Here is an 18,159-nt window from a genome sequence, read left to right on the forward strand (position 1 = left end):
AACATGTTTCTATTTATACCCTCATAATGGTTCTCATTCTATTTCTTTTACTGGGGAGGCCCAGTTTTATCATCACACTATTATGCTTTCAGTGTGTCGTCGAAGTACCAATAGAAGCGATGAGGACGGTGATAATCAGAAATGCTGCCAAGAGGTTCAGGGTGCCTCTGGAGGAACAGCTGATATCCACAGCTCAGGTGGGATAATCTGTTTCCAGGACAGCTGATGCATTCAGAAAATGAATGAAAGAAGGGACAGAAGGAAACAATTGTTGTAAAAAGCCTAAATAAGTCCTGGTTTAAAATTTAAAAAGAGGAGACAGCAGACTTGTGGATAAAGGTGCTCTGGTCAGATGAGACCAAAGCTCAACTGGAAAGCTGCAAATGCATGTCATCAAATTCACCATCTATATGGTGAAACATGGTGGTGGCAGCATCATGCTTGAAGGACACTTTTCCTTATAGAAAAACTGGTCAGAGTCGATTGGGCAATGGATGGGGTTAAGATACAGGACAATGCTGGACACACAAAACAGAAAGACAGATCTACAATTTAATGATTTAGATTAAAGAATATCTTGTGCTAGAATGTCCCAGCTAATATAGAACTAAAGACATTTGAAGGAAAACTCGAAAATCAATCTTCACAGATGATCTAAATTCTGCTATGTTGCTGAGAAGAATAGGCAGAAATTATAGTATGTAGCTTTTTCTGCTAAGAAGTGACTTAAAGTGGGCCATTATAAACCACAGTAAGTTGTTCAAATTGGTAGTACTTAAAGGCCATGTATAAGTTCTGTTCAAAACACAACGCGAGTAGATGATCTCCACTTTTGCACAAGAAAAATTAAAAAAAAGAGGCAAGCTCAAACAAAAAAAAAGCCATCTTTCATAACACTTTGATTTCTGATTAATCAGTTGGTTGGACACAAATCCTGTCAGTTAAATGTCAATTCAGACGAAGCCGTTCAGGTAGCATTACTTTGTTGCATTAAGGGGCCTGGAGCGACTCAAAAGGTTCCCGGATTTATCACATTGCTGCTTTTAGGGTGTCGCCCCGCACTCCAGACACACACGTGAGAATCAAAATGTAAGATATCCATCAGTGTGCGTGTCTCCCGACCAGCAACCTACTTGCAAACTGTATGTGGATTTACTGTTGGATGTAAAATTCATGAGCAATAAATATTGTGCTATCACTATTGGACCAAAGAAAGCAAGGCGGTTGCAAGCCTTTAAAATTGGGACGCTTTTGATGGCTCAGATAGACTAAAAAAAATTGTAAACGCAACTGCGTGGGGGGGCCCAATTAAATTTTTTGTGGTGGGCCCCAAGATTCCTGGCGGCACCCCTGAGTCAGACACTCTGATTGTTAGAATATTTTAAATTCATTTGAAAAGTATGAATTAGTTGTAAATGCATTAATCAAAGGTCTTAAACTTAGTGGTGGCAGGACTATATAACTTCATATATTTGATGTAGTTAATTGCCTCGTCCGTTTATTTACACCCTAGCCGTAGAGCTGACGTGTCTGACGCGCCCCCATATAGACTTTGAATGCAAACGAGTCTTGCGAGACGATAGGCGTAGAGCAAAATGTCAAGCGCCGGAATTCTATGATGCGTTCACACGTGCGTCAAAAATGCGTCAGACGCTTCAAGTTCGACGCGTGTTCACTTTGAATGCAGGCACTTGACGCGTTTCGCGTGTCTGCTGTACATTTGAAGACTACATGGAAACACGTCGAGGGCGTCAAACGCTCCAAACGCGCCACAACGGCCCTCGACGCGTTTCCACATAGACTTTGACTGTAAACCAGACGCGCCTGACGCTCAAAACATGTTTGGTGTGAACGCAGCAAAGCGGACACGCTTCGAACTTGAAGCGTCGGACACGTTTTTGATGCGCGTAACGCATTTGGAGTGAACGCAGCATTAAACAACCCCAAACCTTGACATTACCAGAACACAAAACTACTCCTGACCTCAGTCTAAACTTAATCTACACCTTAACCCTGAAACGAAATATAATATTTCACGGCATTAGGATCAGGCTTCAACAACATAAATAAGTGAACAATAGAGACTATTTAGAAACCCTTATGTCAAAATTTAATCAATGGAGTGATTTATGACCTTAATAATTAATTGCCTTTAATTTCCAGTGACCGGATAGAAGATGTAACTAAGTCTCCGTGAAAAAGGATATTTAAGAAATGAACACAGATTCACTGATTGAATTTGTGTTTGATATGTAGCATAAACTGGTCTAATATTGCCTTAGTTAACATGCTCTGATCTGTATCTACATACAGATCAGAGCATATAAAGTTCTCAGTTAACTAATATTCTATTGTCTTTGTCTGCAAAGAAAATATCATAAAGCATAACTTATTTTAAATGCTTTATGTAAAAGCTGCACATTTAATATGCATGTCTTAAAAGTTTTAACTGTGACATTTGCAAAGCATTCCACGAGGAAACAATGATAGGTAACATTTTTTTTTTTTAAAAGAATGTCTGCTGATATAAGGCAATCACTAAAGAGTGATTAATACCAAGATCACAATCCTTCAGCAAAAGCTATTTATATTTATATTTCTCTTAAAACTTGCACAGATTATTTAAAATTGACTAAATTTTAAATCAGGTTTTCTTTTTACTTTTTATTTTCATTTTCAATAAGTGTTTTATATCAACACACACACATATCCACCCCTGTCACAATTCACATCTTGCAGACCATTCCAGACATTTGACCCACACCAAGCAAACTGGTCTACAGTTCCAGCTCTGCCAAAAGTCCTCCAGGGAATGTTGATGGAGGAAACAGTCCAACAGAGATACATTTCCTTCAGATGTTTGGTTTTTTTTTGTTGTTGTTTGTTTGTTTTTTTGTTCATAGAAATTAAAAAAATTGGGGCCCTGTCAATTACAAAATTAATTGTGTTGTGTTTTCTAGAGTTGTTTTTAGCAGTAAAAGTTAAACGCTACCCCTCCCAGACCAAAAAGCTCACATTTACCCTGAACCCCCCTGGATCTGCATGAAATGGATCCTTCCTGCCTGCAGCTTGACGGTGACGGTGTTCAGCAGCAGACAGTGGAAAACAAGAACGACTCTGGCTGTTACTACGCTGCTAAGAAATATTATAAAGTTAGGTTTTCAAAAATATAGAAAATTAGAGAGAGAAAAAGGTAAGAGTGTCAGTTTGTAACCCAGTTTTTCTCAAGAGAGGCGGGTAGACTGTGTGAGATTATCAACCATTTAGCATAGTTAGCTTAGCTACAGACTATTTGCCTCCATTTCATTAACAAAAACATTTGTGGAGGGCCCCCTGTTGGTCAGGGGCCCTTGGAGTTGTCATAACTTTCCCCCCCTAAACGGCGCCTCTCCTCCCGACACGACTAGACTCCCTCAGTGAGGTTTCAGTAATGCCTGCCTACACATCTGACAAGCCAATATAGTCGCTGTTTGCCAGATCGCATTAACATAACAAGCTTTTCTTTGCTACCACGTGTGCGGAGACAGATAGGGATTTGTAATGCAAGAAAACTCTGAATTCGGCGTCACAGATTTCGCAAAACCCTTCCATGATATTGCGGTGCTCGCAGGAGATTAGGCATGATTGAAATACATACACAGACACAAACATAGGTATGTCCAAAAATAACCCAAACCATTAGCCTGCGTGGCTCTGGGTAAAGACAGTAAATATGAAATGACAGTCGTCTTCGCTAGGGCTGCACAGTTTCAGGACGATGTTTCACTGTGACACTATTTCTGTAGATGTGATGACTGTATTTATGATTAACTCTCACTTTGAGGAAACTTTTCTTTCTGTCCCGTTACGTAACGTCTCCACAACCATAGATGCTGAAAACACGGGGGAAGTCCAGTCCATTCGACTGGCCTGACATGTTGTGAGTTTATAGAGCAGGAACTCTTAAAATGTCACATTTTAGCAAATACTGCAAACAATGCATCACAAATTACAACACTTCACATGCGGATGTCGTGATTGCAGTTTCCTGCACCTCTTGTCGTCTCATAATCTCTGCGTGCAGTGTCACAGTTAGGAAGAACTGATTGGATGTTTATATTTGCAATGTGTAGAAAGCTGCAACATGTCAGCAGCCTTACAGCGTCTCAGGAACATCTGAGTGTGTGTGTGATTTTGTTTCAAGGCACTCCTTTACCTTTCTAAAGCAAACATCCAAATTTTGACTCTTGAATTCAAGGGAAAGGTTCAGTAGCCTTCTTTTAATTAACCGATCAGCAGTGTGAAGCAACACTAGCGGCGTTTCCGTTGATTACGTAATCGTGCAATTATACATTTCTAAAATGGAAACACAGCAACTTTGAAAAAAAAAACAACTAGTTTTTTGATAAGTTTTGGCTCTTGGATGATGGTGTTCTTCTTTACTTTTCTTTTTTTTCATCATCTCATTAAACTGACCTGCACACCATCTCGTTATATTTAAATGGTTTTGAATCCGCTGCGTTTTTGAACCGCTACACCTTGATTCTGGACACTGAGTCAGTGTCTATTTGCGTGCAGTGGCTCACCGTCGCTGCCTCGGCGTACTTTTTTCTGAGGACAAATCTTTCCCGTTGTGAACAGCGAGCCTGAACACACACCAATGATGGAACCATAAAAGAAGAATAAAAACCCAACAAAAATCAGTTCATTTTCCCAGTTCATTCGTCCATATTTCATTCCTTTTCTCCTGTTGTCTTTGCACATCTGTCCCAGTCGGCCACGCAGACTAAACCGGGGGCTTCACATAAAATCTGATAATGTGGCAGGGGCCGTGTGGAGGTGTGGACGTGTTTATAATCGTGCTCTAGCACAGGGAAACAATCAATAACTAGCCTTTTATTGGCTCTGATTTACAGCTTAGTCCTGCAACTATTCCACCTGAGTCGCGTGTGTGTTGAAGGAGGTGGAGGAAAGGGCCCTGATTGAATGCTGCATCTGCAAACCGCAAGCGAAAACCGTAGATTAGTCTGACTTCATAAGCGAAAAGGTCAAAACAGAGGCGCTGGTGACTGATAAATCTGCGCTGTGAAATCTTTGATCGGACACCTTTCCCTATGGCAGAGGAACGCCTCCAGCTTTTAAAACCTGCTTCAATGCGGATTCATTGAAGCAGACCGGACACGAAGCAAACGGCTTTAAAGGCAAAAAGTCTACATTCGAGCTGGCATTGGCTTGTGAATCTGAATTTATTGTTTGTGTAGTTTGTAAAAGCCGAGTGTTATGGATTACGCGATGCCGGTTTCACTTTATCCGGCTGTGTGACACTTGCTCTCCTGTCTTCGCCGCAGACAAACCCCGTCAGCACATTCGCTGGGGCGAGACTGAAGTGGGAAGGTTCCTCCTGGAATACTTTCATAATTTTATTTTCCTCCTCATCCTTGTTGCTTTCAGCCTCCTGCTCTTTGCACTTCCTCGCTGTAAAGTTTTAACACCCCTCGGATGTTTTTCACATTTTTGTTACTTTGCGATCATAAATTTGTATGTATTTTATTGAGATTTTCTGGGCTACGAGTCGACTAAAGATTATTTTAGCTATAGATTATTCAGTCGATAACACTGATGATTAATCAATTAATCTAAAAAAAAATATAACTGGCACATTAAACGCAAGTTTTTCATTTAGCTACTTAAGATTATTTTATACAACATCAGAAACACCTAAAAAGTAAAAAAAAAAAAACATTTCAATTCTTTTTTTAAATAAGAAAATAAATATTTTGTTGCCTAAACGTGATGGAACAGCATTTTGTTTCTGCACTTGATCATTTGTAGTAAAGGATGTAAGGGTGTAACATCAAGATTTTGTTTTTTATACTGAATTTGAATCAGGTGAAACTAAAACTGGCACTTCAGAAGTTCAAGGTAAATTATTTTTACAGACAAAGTATTTTTTTATTATTATTATTATTATTATTATTTTAAATACAAAATGTGTACATTTCTAAACAGTTTTGGCATTATTTCTGCTCTGAAGGTGTTCTTTTAGCAATAAGCCTTTTCTCCAGTCTGTATAGCCCAATTAACAATTAATAGATTATTAAATCGTTTCAATAATCCACTCATGCTGATTAGCCCAATTAATAGTTTCAGATTTTATATCCTTGACGACATCAAACATCAGGCCCTGTTTGTAAAGTGGAAAGGAAACATTCGTGTTCAATTCTGTTTCCACAAAAATAAAGAATTATGGCAAAACTATGCAGACAGGGCCCTCGATCCACACTGACAGCAGAAAGATCATTAATAAGAGAAGCACATAAGAGACACTCTGGGATTCTGGATCACAGAAAAAACCAAAGGGTATCGCACAGTGGCACCAACACACTCTGATGAAACGTACAAATTCATTCTGTTCTTATTGAACAACCCACACTTTCCAAACTTGTTCAAGTCAGAAAGAATAAAGCTCTTCATAAAACTACATACAGAGCGAAAGTCCAGCAATCTGCTCTGCTCTGTCGACTCTTGATAAAAAAACAACAATAAAAAAAAAAAGAAAACATGCCCGGTATGTGTTGAAGGAGCCAAAGTCGCTCCTGCAGTGAAAGGGAACGGATAAAACTAAACACAGAAGAAAACCTGAGATGATTGAAGCCCTCTATCCAGTCTGATTGAGCTTAAGCTGGTTTTTACTGAAGAACTGGACAACAAGTTCAGTCTCTAGACATGCAAAGCTGCCAGAGACATTTCCCTAAAAACACTTGGAATTGTATGCAAAAACAATTTGGTTCAGATTTTGGTTTTAGTCCAACAAAGTTTTCTTCTTCTTTTTATTTTTTTTACTAGTAAGCAAAAAAGATATATATATATATATATATATATATATATATATATATATATATATATATATATATATATATATATATATATATATATATTAGAAATTATTGATTAGATTTTAATTTCAGCATCCTTCATCTCTGAGGATTCAACCTGGTCTTTGCCAACCTGCTTCATTTCAGCGTGTCATCTTCAGACAGCTTCGGTCTTCTGGAGAGGAAAGGTAAAACGAAGAGAGTCTGAATCAGCTCTCGACATTTTTATAACAGTTCTGTCCATAAATCAGACAAAATAAGGCAGAAAGCTTTCTATGACCCCGCAGGTGTTGCTGCGACCGAGATCCAACCGGCAGACCGGATAGCAGGAACAATATGCAAACGGAAGCATTTCCCTGTCACTTACTCAGAGAAACAGCAGCCCTGGGAGTGCTTCCCAGCAAAATACTGAAATGGACTTTATAAATCAGCACATACCTGACAGAGGGGGAGAAAATCTCACTGAGTTTTAAACTTTAAGCCACAAAGACACCAATATTGTTCCATAAGCTGCTAGATGAGTGGTTTATATCCAATGGGCACGTATTCATCTGACAGAAAATTGCATTCCTTCTGCGTGATGGGAATTTATTTTTTTCCCCCTGTACTGGGTGAAAATGACGTGGCGACCTTATTTTCACCAGTTTGCTAGCCTATTTTACAACATAATCAGGTGTCTGTGTTTCCGTCTGCTTATCCATGCAGATGGAAATGGGAGGATTGGTGCGAGAAGCAGAGTGAACCCCTGGAGAGGTCCGGCAGGGCAACACGAAAAACCATGTTTTCTTCAGATTTTTAAGTTTGAAAATCCCTTAAAAACCGTGCGTCCATTCCTTTTCCATTTTACGCCGATGCACTTTTTGTGGTGGTTTCTCCACTTATCACATAAAACGTCGTAAACTACACCGGAGTTTCTCAATGTGAAAAGGCGGCCTGAAGGCTTTTGCAGGGCAAAACTCTTTTGGTGAAAGCATAATAAAAAACACCCCTCCACCTCCTCTGCGGCCACCTCTCCCACTCACCACCTGTTTCTTCTATCTTTGTAAATATCCCTCTATCCACCCCTCTCCTTACTCTTGTTTAGCTTTCTGTCCTCGTCGCTGCTCGACTCCGTCCACTTTTCTTCCCTCTCATCCGTGTCAATCACTAGCCTGTCACCACGTCCCTCACCCTCCGTGCACTCGGCCCTCAATCAATTGGCCAATCCTCTTCCCTTCCCTTCCCTTCCCCGGTCTTGCAACATTGGAAGTGACAGGTGTCTCGTTGGCAACCGTCTTGCCGACAGGCGACAGCACTGTAATTGTCCGTATAAATCGAGTCACCGAGCGGCAAAATCTAGGATACGACTTCGGAGTTGCGGAAGAGACTCACAGAAAACCCCACCGTGGAGATTTTAGAGAATGCGCTTTATACAAATGTGAGGTTGGCACTAGATAAACATTATCTCCAATGTTTATCGTAGGAGATAAACATCATCTCCAATGATCACCTACTCTCCCTGATTGCAAGAGTAGTCGATCAGGGAAATTCAGTGTCCAGAGTTCTTTGTTTCTCCCTCTCTCCCTCCCAGAGGAACTTATCAGCTGGGAGTTTGATAGCCAGGCAATCATTGCCACAGGCACCTTGTTAACAAACCCCGGGCAGGTGGTCAGACGCAAGGCTGAATATTAACACGGGGGAGGGTGGACGGCGTCTGCAATGAACAAATTTCAAACATTTTTGCGTGGGAGGTTCTGACAGTGTGAACTTTTCTTTGAAGCACAAAAAAAGAAAAAGAAAAGTAGAAATAAATATCTTTTATTTTCTTCAAACCTTTTGATCTTCTGCACCAGTTTTTGGGAGCAACACCGTTCAGAACAGCGGAGTCATCTGTGTTGCACGGTTTCACATGGAGCTGGGCACCTTCAACCCAGAGCGGTGGTTAGACTCGCCGCATCAGGCTGCACAGCGTAAGTGAGCATAATTGTGTTGTTGCAGTACGAAGCATTGGGCAGGTCATACTTTTTCATTAGAGTTTTATAATACAACTCGATGGAACTGCAGTCTGTGTCCGTATGGAAACAGGATGGGGCCAGAGAGTCTGCACTTGGCTTTACTAAGGTATAATGATTTTCCTAAGTGTAAATAAGGCTTATGGGGTGACGCGGTGGGCAATGATTGCTTTTGAAAATATGCTGTTCAAGTCTTTTTTTCTGGAAGTATAACCACATGAGTCCAACTAAGTTACATTGCAACGTAAACATTGAGTGAACAGTAAAATCTTCCTTTTCAAATACTGAGGTTTCTGGTAGCTGGGCATAATGTCATCTGGTTCTTTGTACATACTCGCGTTACACTGTCGTTTTTAGACAAAAACCAAAACCAAGTGGCAGTGTGTTCAATCAAATGAGTCATCTTTTGTGTGTCCACATCAGTCTTTATTTGAAGTCATCCCCTTTGAGAGGTTGGATGCTATAGTATACACAACCAAAACACTTGTTGATGTATTTCTTCATACTTAAGGACCGACCGACTGTCTACAAATAAAATTTAAATGCTCTGATCTGAATAGGTCAAATAATTTTAGGTAAATTAACAGCAGCCATAGCCTCACATTCACTCTTAGTTTCAAGCATTCAGCATACCCAGGCGAGCAAATCTTTATGAATACAGAGAGCAAAAGCATGACATGAGAATATTGGGTGACCAATGTAATATCTGAGACACACATGTGAGGCATTTGTGTCTAGGCTGTTGAGATTTTTCATGCAGAAGGGCCCTTTTTTTGTCTTATTGTCATTCTGAAATATATTGTTTTATGCTTTCCCCAAATATGGTTTTCCTTTGAGAAAACGAGCCTTCTCCTCTCAACCAACCCTAATTTCTCACTGTGTTTACTGTAATTTCTTAAGTACTGCACAGCGTGGTCTTGCTGAAAGACGCTGCACTGCTCATTTATAGGAAAACTGGAAACCGTGTTGACTACACTCAACTTGTAAATAATCTTCCCCACTCTGGAATAATAAACGCCAAAGTTTCTTTCAATTTTCTCAAGAGCTTTTCACAGGGTTGCTGATGAGTATGTTTAATTCATTAAATAATGAGCAATAAGATGCCTTGTAGTTCTTCTTCTGAGGTTTTATTTGCTTAATTTTAGGCTCTGGCGGGAGCCAGAAGACTCTTTATTATGTCCTGATATGTGAAAACTTATAATTGAAAGAGGGTGCATCGTATGTCTCAGTGAATTGATAAATTGGGGCAATGAATAACTTAATTATTTTCCCCTTACTTCTGCCGTGCCTCCTAAAACTCATCAGCTCTGAGGCTTTGGTTCGTTAGTATTGGAAGCAGATCCTCACCATCGATTGTGAGCTGTCAGCAACTTAACGAGACTGAAAATTTTAATCACGATTCATCTTTTTTTGCTTTTGTGTCTAAACTGCCTCTCCTTAAATAGCCAATCCATTAATCACGCAAACACTAAACGCCCCATCACACAGCGTACCTGTGAGTATCTGTCCTCAAAGATACACACATATGACTATGGACTTCATGCCCCAGAGAAAAGTATATTCACCATGAAACCAAATATATTTCCACATTCATCCATAAAAGAATAGCTGAATCACAAAGGCTTATTCATCTATTTTCCAAAAAAACACACACATACATGTTCATAAAGTCAATGGCACCAAAAACCGGAGCATACACAGAATAGCCACTTAAAAGTAAATTGGTAGGAGGCGGAAAGAAATCTCAGGGGATTGACTCTGTGGATGGAGGAAAAGTCAAAGAAAGGCAACAAAAAAAAAGAAAAGGAAGCCTTCCTCACACCAGTGGAAAAGAAAAAACATTAATCCCAAAAGAATTATGTATGGAAGAACAAAGACAAGATCCAGAAAAGAGGAGAAGCATCTATGTTTCTTGGGTGTATCAGCATGTGCATCAGTGAAGGATGGCAGCTACCGAGGTGGGGCGGCGGGGGGCTCAGAGGAAGATTTTGCGGGGTGGGGAATTGGGCGTCCTATGAAGGCCGACCGGGCTGTTTTAAGTGCAGAGCTCCGTGAAGCGGCTGCATTCCCGCCTTGAACCGTGGCAGATAAAATGCGGACCTGTCATTGTCAGGAGGAGAGCAGCGGCAGCGGCGGCTGGTTTTCATCTGTAAACATGTAAAAAGCCTCTGTTCGCCGGTGAACCAACCTCTGTCAACCATCTCAGCCCCACAGAGATATCGACAGCAGGTCCTAATCTCTCCTGGTAAACCAGGCAGCAGCAGCAGCCTGTGGACACTGGAAGACTCCCTACTGGGTGTTGGAAACAAGAGGAGGGGTGGGGGGAACAGAGGAAGATAGCGGGATGAATTTACGTTTTGCATGTCGACAGCTCAACGTTTCAGTCCACTTAAAGGTGGCTGCTTGCCTGTTGGTGAGATTAAGACTAAAAATACTCAGTGTGATTTGCCTGGCTTCCAGATACAACAGAGGGTTACAATACACAGACAAATTCATGGCTTGGAGAATATCACCCAATATCACTTCTGTTAACAGAAAAAAAATGTGCATTTAGAATGGAAAACACGATCAAGCTAAGGATTCAAGTTCTCTTTCTCGCCTTGACTCAATACACAAACATGTCTCATCAATCTTACGAGTTATGTCTCTTCTGTGCTTTGACGTCTGAAAACTAACTTTGCTAAAGTAAGCTAACAAGATAGAGAAATCTGACAGGTTGATTAGTATTTATGTGCAAGTTAGTGTTACTTTTTCCTTTGATTAGAAGTAAGATATGATAAGACAGCTTAAATTAAGATGAAATAGCAGAACCTGTTGACTGAAGGGTGGCATGCTTTCAGGACAATGAATGGAAGATACTGTTGGCTGGTTTCTAGTCTGAAAATTAAAATGTGTCACGTTCTACTGAATTGCCCAAAAAAGTTTCCCCAATATGCCTCCGCCCCGCCTCCTTGCATGAAGACTGTCGATCATGAATATTTGAACAGAACAGTAGATGAACGCAAAATCTTAGCATGTCGCTCACATGAGCGGACTCAGTGGCTTCCAGCTATGCCCTCTCTTTTTAAATCTGCCTTTGATTAATTTTGTTTTCTGTGTTTATTTTGTTTGTTGAAGCACTTTCTGACTCTTATCTTCAAAGTTTTGCTTACTCACAATTGTCTCGACATAATTTTAGGAGTGTGCATATGAGAATTTATTACTATTTTTCCAGAAGCACATTTGTGAGGTCAGACACTAATGTTGGGCAATGCTGCCTTACTCATAGTCACCACTGCAATTCAACTCAAAGGTTGAGAAGTTGGGAATCTGCAGACAGTCAAGTTCCTCATCGCTCAACTCGCATTTGTATTAGAATAGCCACATTAGCAATATAGCAACATTTTGAAATCCTCAAACAGCTTCCTTTCACTAGAACAAACGTGCAGCTGCTGAAAAAAAAGGATCAACATCAGTAATACACCCAGCACCAAACTTTATGTTTGATGCAACGCATTCAAACAAGTTAAATTCTCCCAACAAATATCAAACCCAATCAAGTGGTTGAGAAATGATTCCAGTTCTTCCAAAGAACACATTTCCACTCGGTGATGGAAGGTATGGAAGCAGCTGCTCAGCCGTTACAACCCGATCCATTGTTATCAAGCTAATCAAGAGAGCACATGGAATTAGGAGGTCTGCTGCTGTTGACGCCAGAGAATTAATCAATCTGTATTTAATCTTACGTGGCCTAGCTAATGGCATTTCCCAAATCCCTTCCAAAGTGTCATAATAACACAAAACAACAGCGAACAGTGGAATATTTAATATAATTTACCGTAGCCTGTCCACGTAGCCGTTGATGTTTTACACCTGTGGCCATGGAAGTGACTGAAACACCTACCTTTAATGATTTAGGTGTTCTCTGTGTCAGATGCTATCGGAAAAGTTCCTACAGCTCTGTCCAGCAGTCAGAACGGTTCACCGGGCGACTTAGATACAAGTATTAAAGGTAAGGATTCCAGTCATAGAGACTATAGATCCATTTTTAGTCCGGTTTTGCTCCCCATTCAAGGTAATCAGCAGTCTGGTTTCTCCCTCCGCATTCAGGAGAATATAGAGCAGTAAGAGTAAAAAGGGACAGCAGCCGGTGACATGCAGGGAATGGGAATATGACAGAAAGAGCAGAAATAACTGAGGCAATGTACAGGCAATGTCACAAGTTGTCAAAACTGAATGGCTCTATTCTATGTGAATGCCACGGTTCCCCCCTTTCTTTAAATATCGGGACCTCATTTTTTTTCTTTTCGTTTCTTGTAGAAACAATATTTGCTCCTGTACAGGTCAGGTGTGCTGCCGTCGCCTCCTCAGCTAGTGACAAATAAACAACATTGTTATTATCCTTTGCAAAGGAAATCATTTTAGAGCTCATTAACACTCCTGAGACGACTTGCTGTAGGGTTATGTGTGTAAAGTTACAAGGTGGAATGTGACGGGCAACGCGGATTCTGGTTGCTTTGTTGGATTTATTTTACAGTCATAATCCACAGGTAAAATACAAAATTAACGCAAACCTTTAAAACAAAAGTCACATCTAATTGCTTTAACACAGAAATCAATCTATTGGTTCTCATTATTACAGAGACAAAACTGTTACTAAAGCCATAATAATGAGTTGCTGAATTCAGACTTGGACTCCAAATTAACATGCTTATTGCACAAAGTCATCGTTTCCGTCTCGTGAATGTTCATGTTCTCCAAACAGCAGCATTTGTTTTCTCGCTGCGTTGCTCTGAGCTGCATACGGCTGAGAAATGCTCCTTTGTCACCAACATTTTGTCTGCCATATTATTAAAATGACTCTCGACAACTGCAACGGCACAACAGAAACTTTTTCACTGATTTGAGCTCAGAGCTGCTGAGAGACGCTAAGAGATGCTTTCATTCTGGAAATTGCTAACAACTGCATGAACATATATTTAAGGTTCGACTAAGAAACGAACCGTTTTAAATGAATCATTTTCTGAGCCATTACAGATGCAAATTTATATTAAAAAATATCCAAATTTAGATCTGGAATTGTTTATTTTTACATATAAAAGGATGAGATGAAACTTATAAATACCCCCCCATACATATATTTCCAGCCTTCCTACCCCCTTTTCCGCCTAACCAGATACTGATGCTTCTTGCAGCACAAAAAAAAAAATGTTTGAACCTGACAATTCAGTCGAGTTTTGCATCTACTGAGGTGCTTTTCATGATCTCTGACTCCATCACACTCAGCATTGTATTGCTTTCTTTTCAAAGAGGAAAAGCACTGTTGCTAAAAAGCTGGGAACACTCTGTGAAAACACTTTTCTCGGAGATCACAAAAGAAACAAGAAACACTTTTAAAGATGCAAATTGGTGCCAAACAACAAATGCAAGAGGAAAAAATAGTCTTCATATCCCCTCTGTGTCGGGAAGGGTATGAGCTAGAAAGATTGGGAAGTGCAGAGGTCAGATACGGCTTTGGATCTGATGAGAAAAACATAATAATAATCTGACGAAAGAATAAAGTTTTAGTTATTTAGCAGAAACTTACTCGCAAATCTAACAACAGCTTTTAGTCAGCTGTATCCAAGACTGATCTCACAACCGAAACGCTGAAATTTAAATGATTTGAACAATACTTTAGTAGTAAACACGGTCCTTTAAATGGATAGTTCAGACTTTTTTAGGTTTCTGTTAAAAGGATGTAAGCAGTTCGTATCTTACCTACTGTAGCTTTCACTCTTGGTGTCTTTATTAAGCATAAATCCAAATTAGTTAGTTTGACCTGAAGGCTGAAGCTGAAGCCTTAAGTTCTGAGAATCATCATCGCAGTTCATGCACATGCCAGATTATAATCTTTTCAAGGAAGTAAAACTCCAGTCTTTGAGTCAATGTCCTGCAACAATTGATTGAATTAAATGTCTGAATTACTCCTGATGTACTAAAGTTTCTACAGGACTCCTTCTAATGACCCAATTATGTGATTCCGGTGTGTGAAAGTTGCAGGATATACCAGCGCTTGAGGACTGGAGTTTGACAGCCGTGCTCGAAGCCATTGTCGCTTTGTACTAGGTGGTTATTTATAAAGAAGCCGAATGATTATTTTCCCCCCAAAAAAAATCAAGGCTGAGTGCAGTGTGCCATCTTCCTTTGTGAAACTCACTGAGAAGAGAACAAAACCTTTTCAGTCGGAAACAGAAACAGTCTGAAAGAAAACACGAGGAAGCGAGCCCTACTGGCTGCTGCTTCTGTTTCCACCACGGGACATAAACAGTGAGAGACGCCGTAAAGATCAAATAAATCTCGACAGCAGGCGGTCCAGGGAATCGCAGAGCCAGGAGACGAGCTAGTAGGTCACAACATGGACAACTTTTGTCGTGGCCCGTATTTTACTGATCTGGCGCGGGTTCAAGTGGTCCTCAATCTGATCTGTCTGCTCGAAAGGTAAAGTGCCGGGAAGAAGTGAAAACCAACCAGCAGTGGCAGCGCCAACCCACTAAAGACCCCAGAAACTGGCTCCCAGTTTAATCCTTTTGGAAGCCATTAATTTTGCATTCGATAAAAAAAGACCAAAAAAAAAAGGCAGCTATTCACACCGCACCAAATATGAATTTGCACCCGCCGCCGCCTGCTCCTTCAGGTCGAACGATCCCAGTTGCGTCTTCATCGTGCGCCGGATTATCATTGTGCGACTGAACTTTAACAGCATCTGACATCTCTCCACCTTCGGGCCCTCGCGCCGCTGAGAAGCCGAATGAGCTGATCAGCTCCAATGATCTTCATGCACAAAGGTCAGGGGATGTTTATACATCAGGCGGGCCCGTCCGCTCGGAGCCAGCCGCTCTCTCAAGGCTGGTGCTCAGCCGGAATCGTGAGTCATCAGCTGCCAGAGCCGTTACTGGAATTACACCTGATGCCCATCAAGACTGTCTCTTTTCCTCTTCCGCCTGGCTGCGTGTGCAACATCAAAAAACCTATCTGATCCTCTCAACACGCTGACTGACATTTCAGCACAAGTCCTCCAGAACAGCAGACGGACCTCGTCTCCCTCAAGTTGTGCACGTGTTGGCGCGCGTGCGTGCGTGTGAATAAAAGAAAAAAAGCAGAATATCTCTTCTCTTGAAGGAGAAACTTTATAAGACAGCAGAACTCAAGAGTTCTCCCACATGAGCCACAAATCTCTCCAGGTCAGCCTGAGTGAGTAACTCTTTATGAGAAGGAAAGGGGGCGGGGCTTTACCGCTGCGTGGCACTCTTCTGGGTTATAACTCAGCTCTGCTGCCGCTCTGCTGTTTACCTTTCAAGGGCGTTCCTTTCAAGAGTCGCCCGGGCTGGACGAGCGTCGTTTCGGAGATGAATAAACACACCGTGTCCAAGGTTGCCTGTGATAATGCGACACGGCAGGGAGAAGATGGCACATTTCAAAAGCATCATCAAGGCCACCGGCCAATAAAGAGAGCGACTGAAGGAAATCGATATTCCGCTTTACCCCGCCTGATTCTCTCTCTCCCTCTCTCTTTTGGTACCGTTTTTTTTCTTAGATATCTTATTTTTCTGTCATCTCCCACCGAGACGAGGTCAGAGTGACGCCAGGACAGATCCAGCAGGTGGACTGTTAATTAGGTTCTTGCAGGATTAGTGGGCCAGCACTGTGCACTGGGATTTTCTCCTCCGAATGCATCCTCCACGCAGGTCCAGGGCAGCATTCACAGATTCAGATGCTTGACTACTTGACATGTTTTATAGGAGCTAAGCGATGAATGCGACTCAAGGTTTTAAGGTGTGGATGTCAATTTAAAACCAAAGAACCGCATGATATAAAAAAATTGAAAAAATTAAATTCCTACAAGACTGAGCAGTTATTTGCTGTGTCAAGTTATTAAAGATCATTATCAAGCTTGCATAAATGCATTGGGGAGGATAAAGCCCATATCTTTTAGTGCAGGACATTCTGTTTCGTCCATGGTTGACACACAAGATTTTGGTGAAAAAAAAACAACAAAAAAAACTGAAATCCAACCCTGGTAAACACAGACTGTGAGATTACAAAAGGGCACTGAAACCATGTCATAAAAAAACAGAAAGTCATAAAGAACAACCACGTAAGTCACAGACTTGACTGGAACTTTTATCAGCTGTGACAGAGACGTCACAAGACATAAACCTGCCCAAACAGGAAGTTGTAGAAAATGACAAAAGTGCAGGAATAAGAACTACATTTCACTTCATCAACAGCTAACACACTGCCCAACTTGCATAAATGGGAATGCTGCTTTTTATGCAGCGTTTGATCTGAATCATCTGTCCTGGGGATGTTGTCGTGTCCTGCTTCTTTGTAATTCACACTTTTGCTCTGCCATGCTGGCTGAACCCGACAGGAAACTCATGCTGTCTCGCTCCATGGTCCCTGAGCCTTATTAGGGTATATATATATATATATGTGTGTGTGTATATGTATATGTAGTTCCTTCCTTTCTTTTTGTGACTTTCACGCTACCATGCTCCTCTCCTGTGCCATTCCAGGCGGTTTATTGTTGCTATTCTAATAAGGACGTTGCCTGACTCTCAAACTCATTTCGCCTTTGTCTCTGTGTATTTGGGTCAGTCTGTCGGTCTGTTTGTTTTCCCGCGGCTCGGGGAGATGGAGCAGATTGCGAGGCGTTTAAGTCGCCGTCTCTGGCAGGTTGCAGCGCGCGGCCACCTCGGCTCGTGACACGATAAAGGACGTGGAAATTAAACCCGGGCGCCTCGTGCAATGTTTGCGCAACATGCAGCGACGCAGCAGCGGCGCGGCACAGATCTTCTTTTCAGCGAGGATGATCATGAGTTCATGTGGCAACATCTGCCAAGCAGCACGCAGGTCAGCGTGTTGCAAAGTTTTTCCAACCGCCCAGCAATGTCAGTGATGGTTTCGATTTTGTTTTGTTCGAAGAAAACACCTGAAGGCTGAGAAACAATTTCCAAAGCTCTGTTTGCCCTTTCGAGGTGTGTGCAGCGAGAAATCAAAAGTTTGTCAAATTGTTTTCAGGGTGATTTGGTTTCCTCTCCTTTTTGTCTTGCTATGAGTGGAACATCTCTTCAAGATTTATGCCGTTTTGGATGTTCGACCTCCACCTCAGCGCTGGGGGTTCACATTCAGAGGCGGATACGAGCACTCCGCCGTCACTCCTGGAATCATAAGAAAATCATGTTTTGAGGTTCTTTTTACCAGAATATGAAGCCACAGGTGAGCTGGGAACCCAAATTGGTCCTTTACCCAATCCTATAGTAACTGAGGATAGCAGCACAGCAGCTTGCCAA

General features: G+C 41.3%; 1 protein-coding gene across 1 annotated transcript in view; it reads right to left on the minus strand.

Annotated features, from left to right (window-relative positions):
• Nucleotides 1-18,159, minus strand: part of LOC122840704 — a 211,266-nt gene that overhangs the window by 129,404 nt on the left and 63,703 nt on the right. The window lies entirely within an intron of this gene.

Source organism: Gambusia affinis, linkage group LG12 (genome assembly GCF_019740435.1).
Source record: "Gambusia affinis linkage group LG12, SWU_Gaff_1.0, whole genome shotgun sequence".
Classification (NCBI taxonomy): domain Eukaryota; kingdom Metazoa; phylum Chordata; class Actinopteri; order Cyprinodontiformes; family Poeciliidae; genus Gambusia; species Gambusia affinis.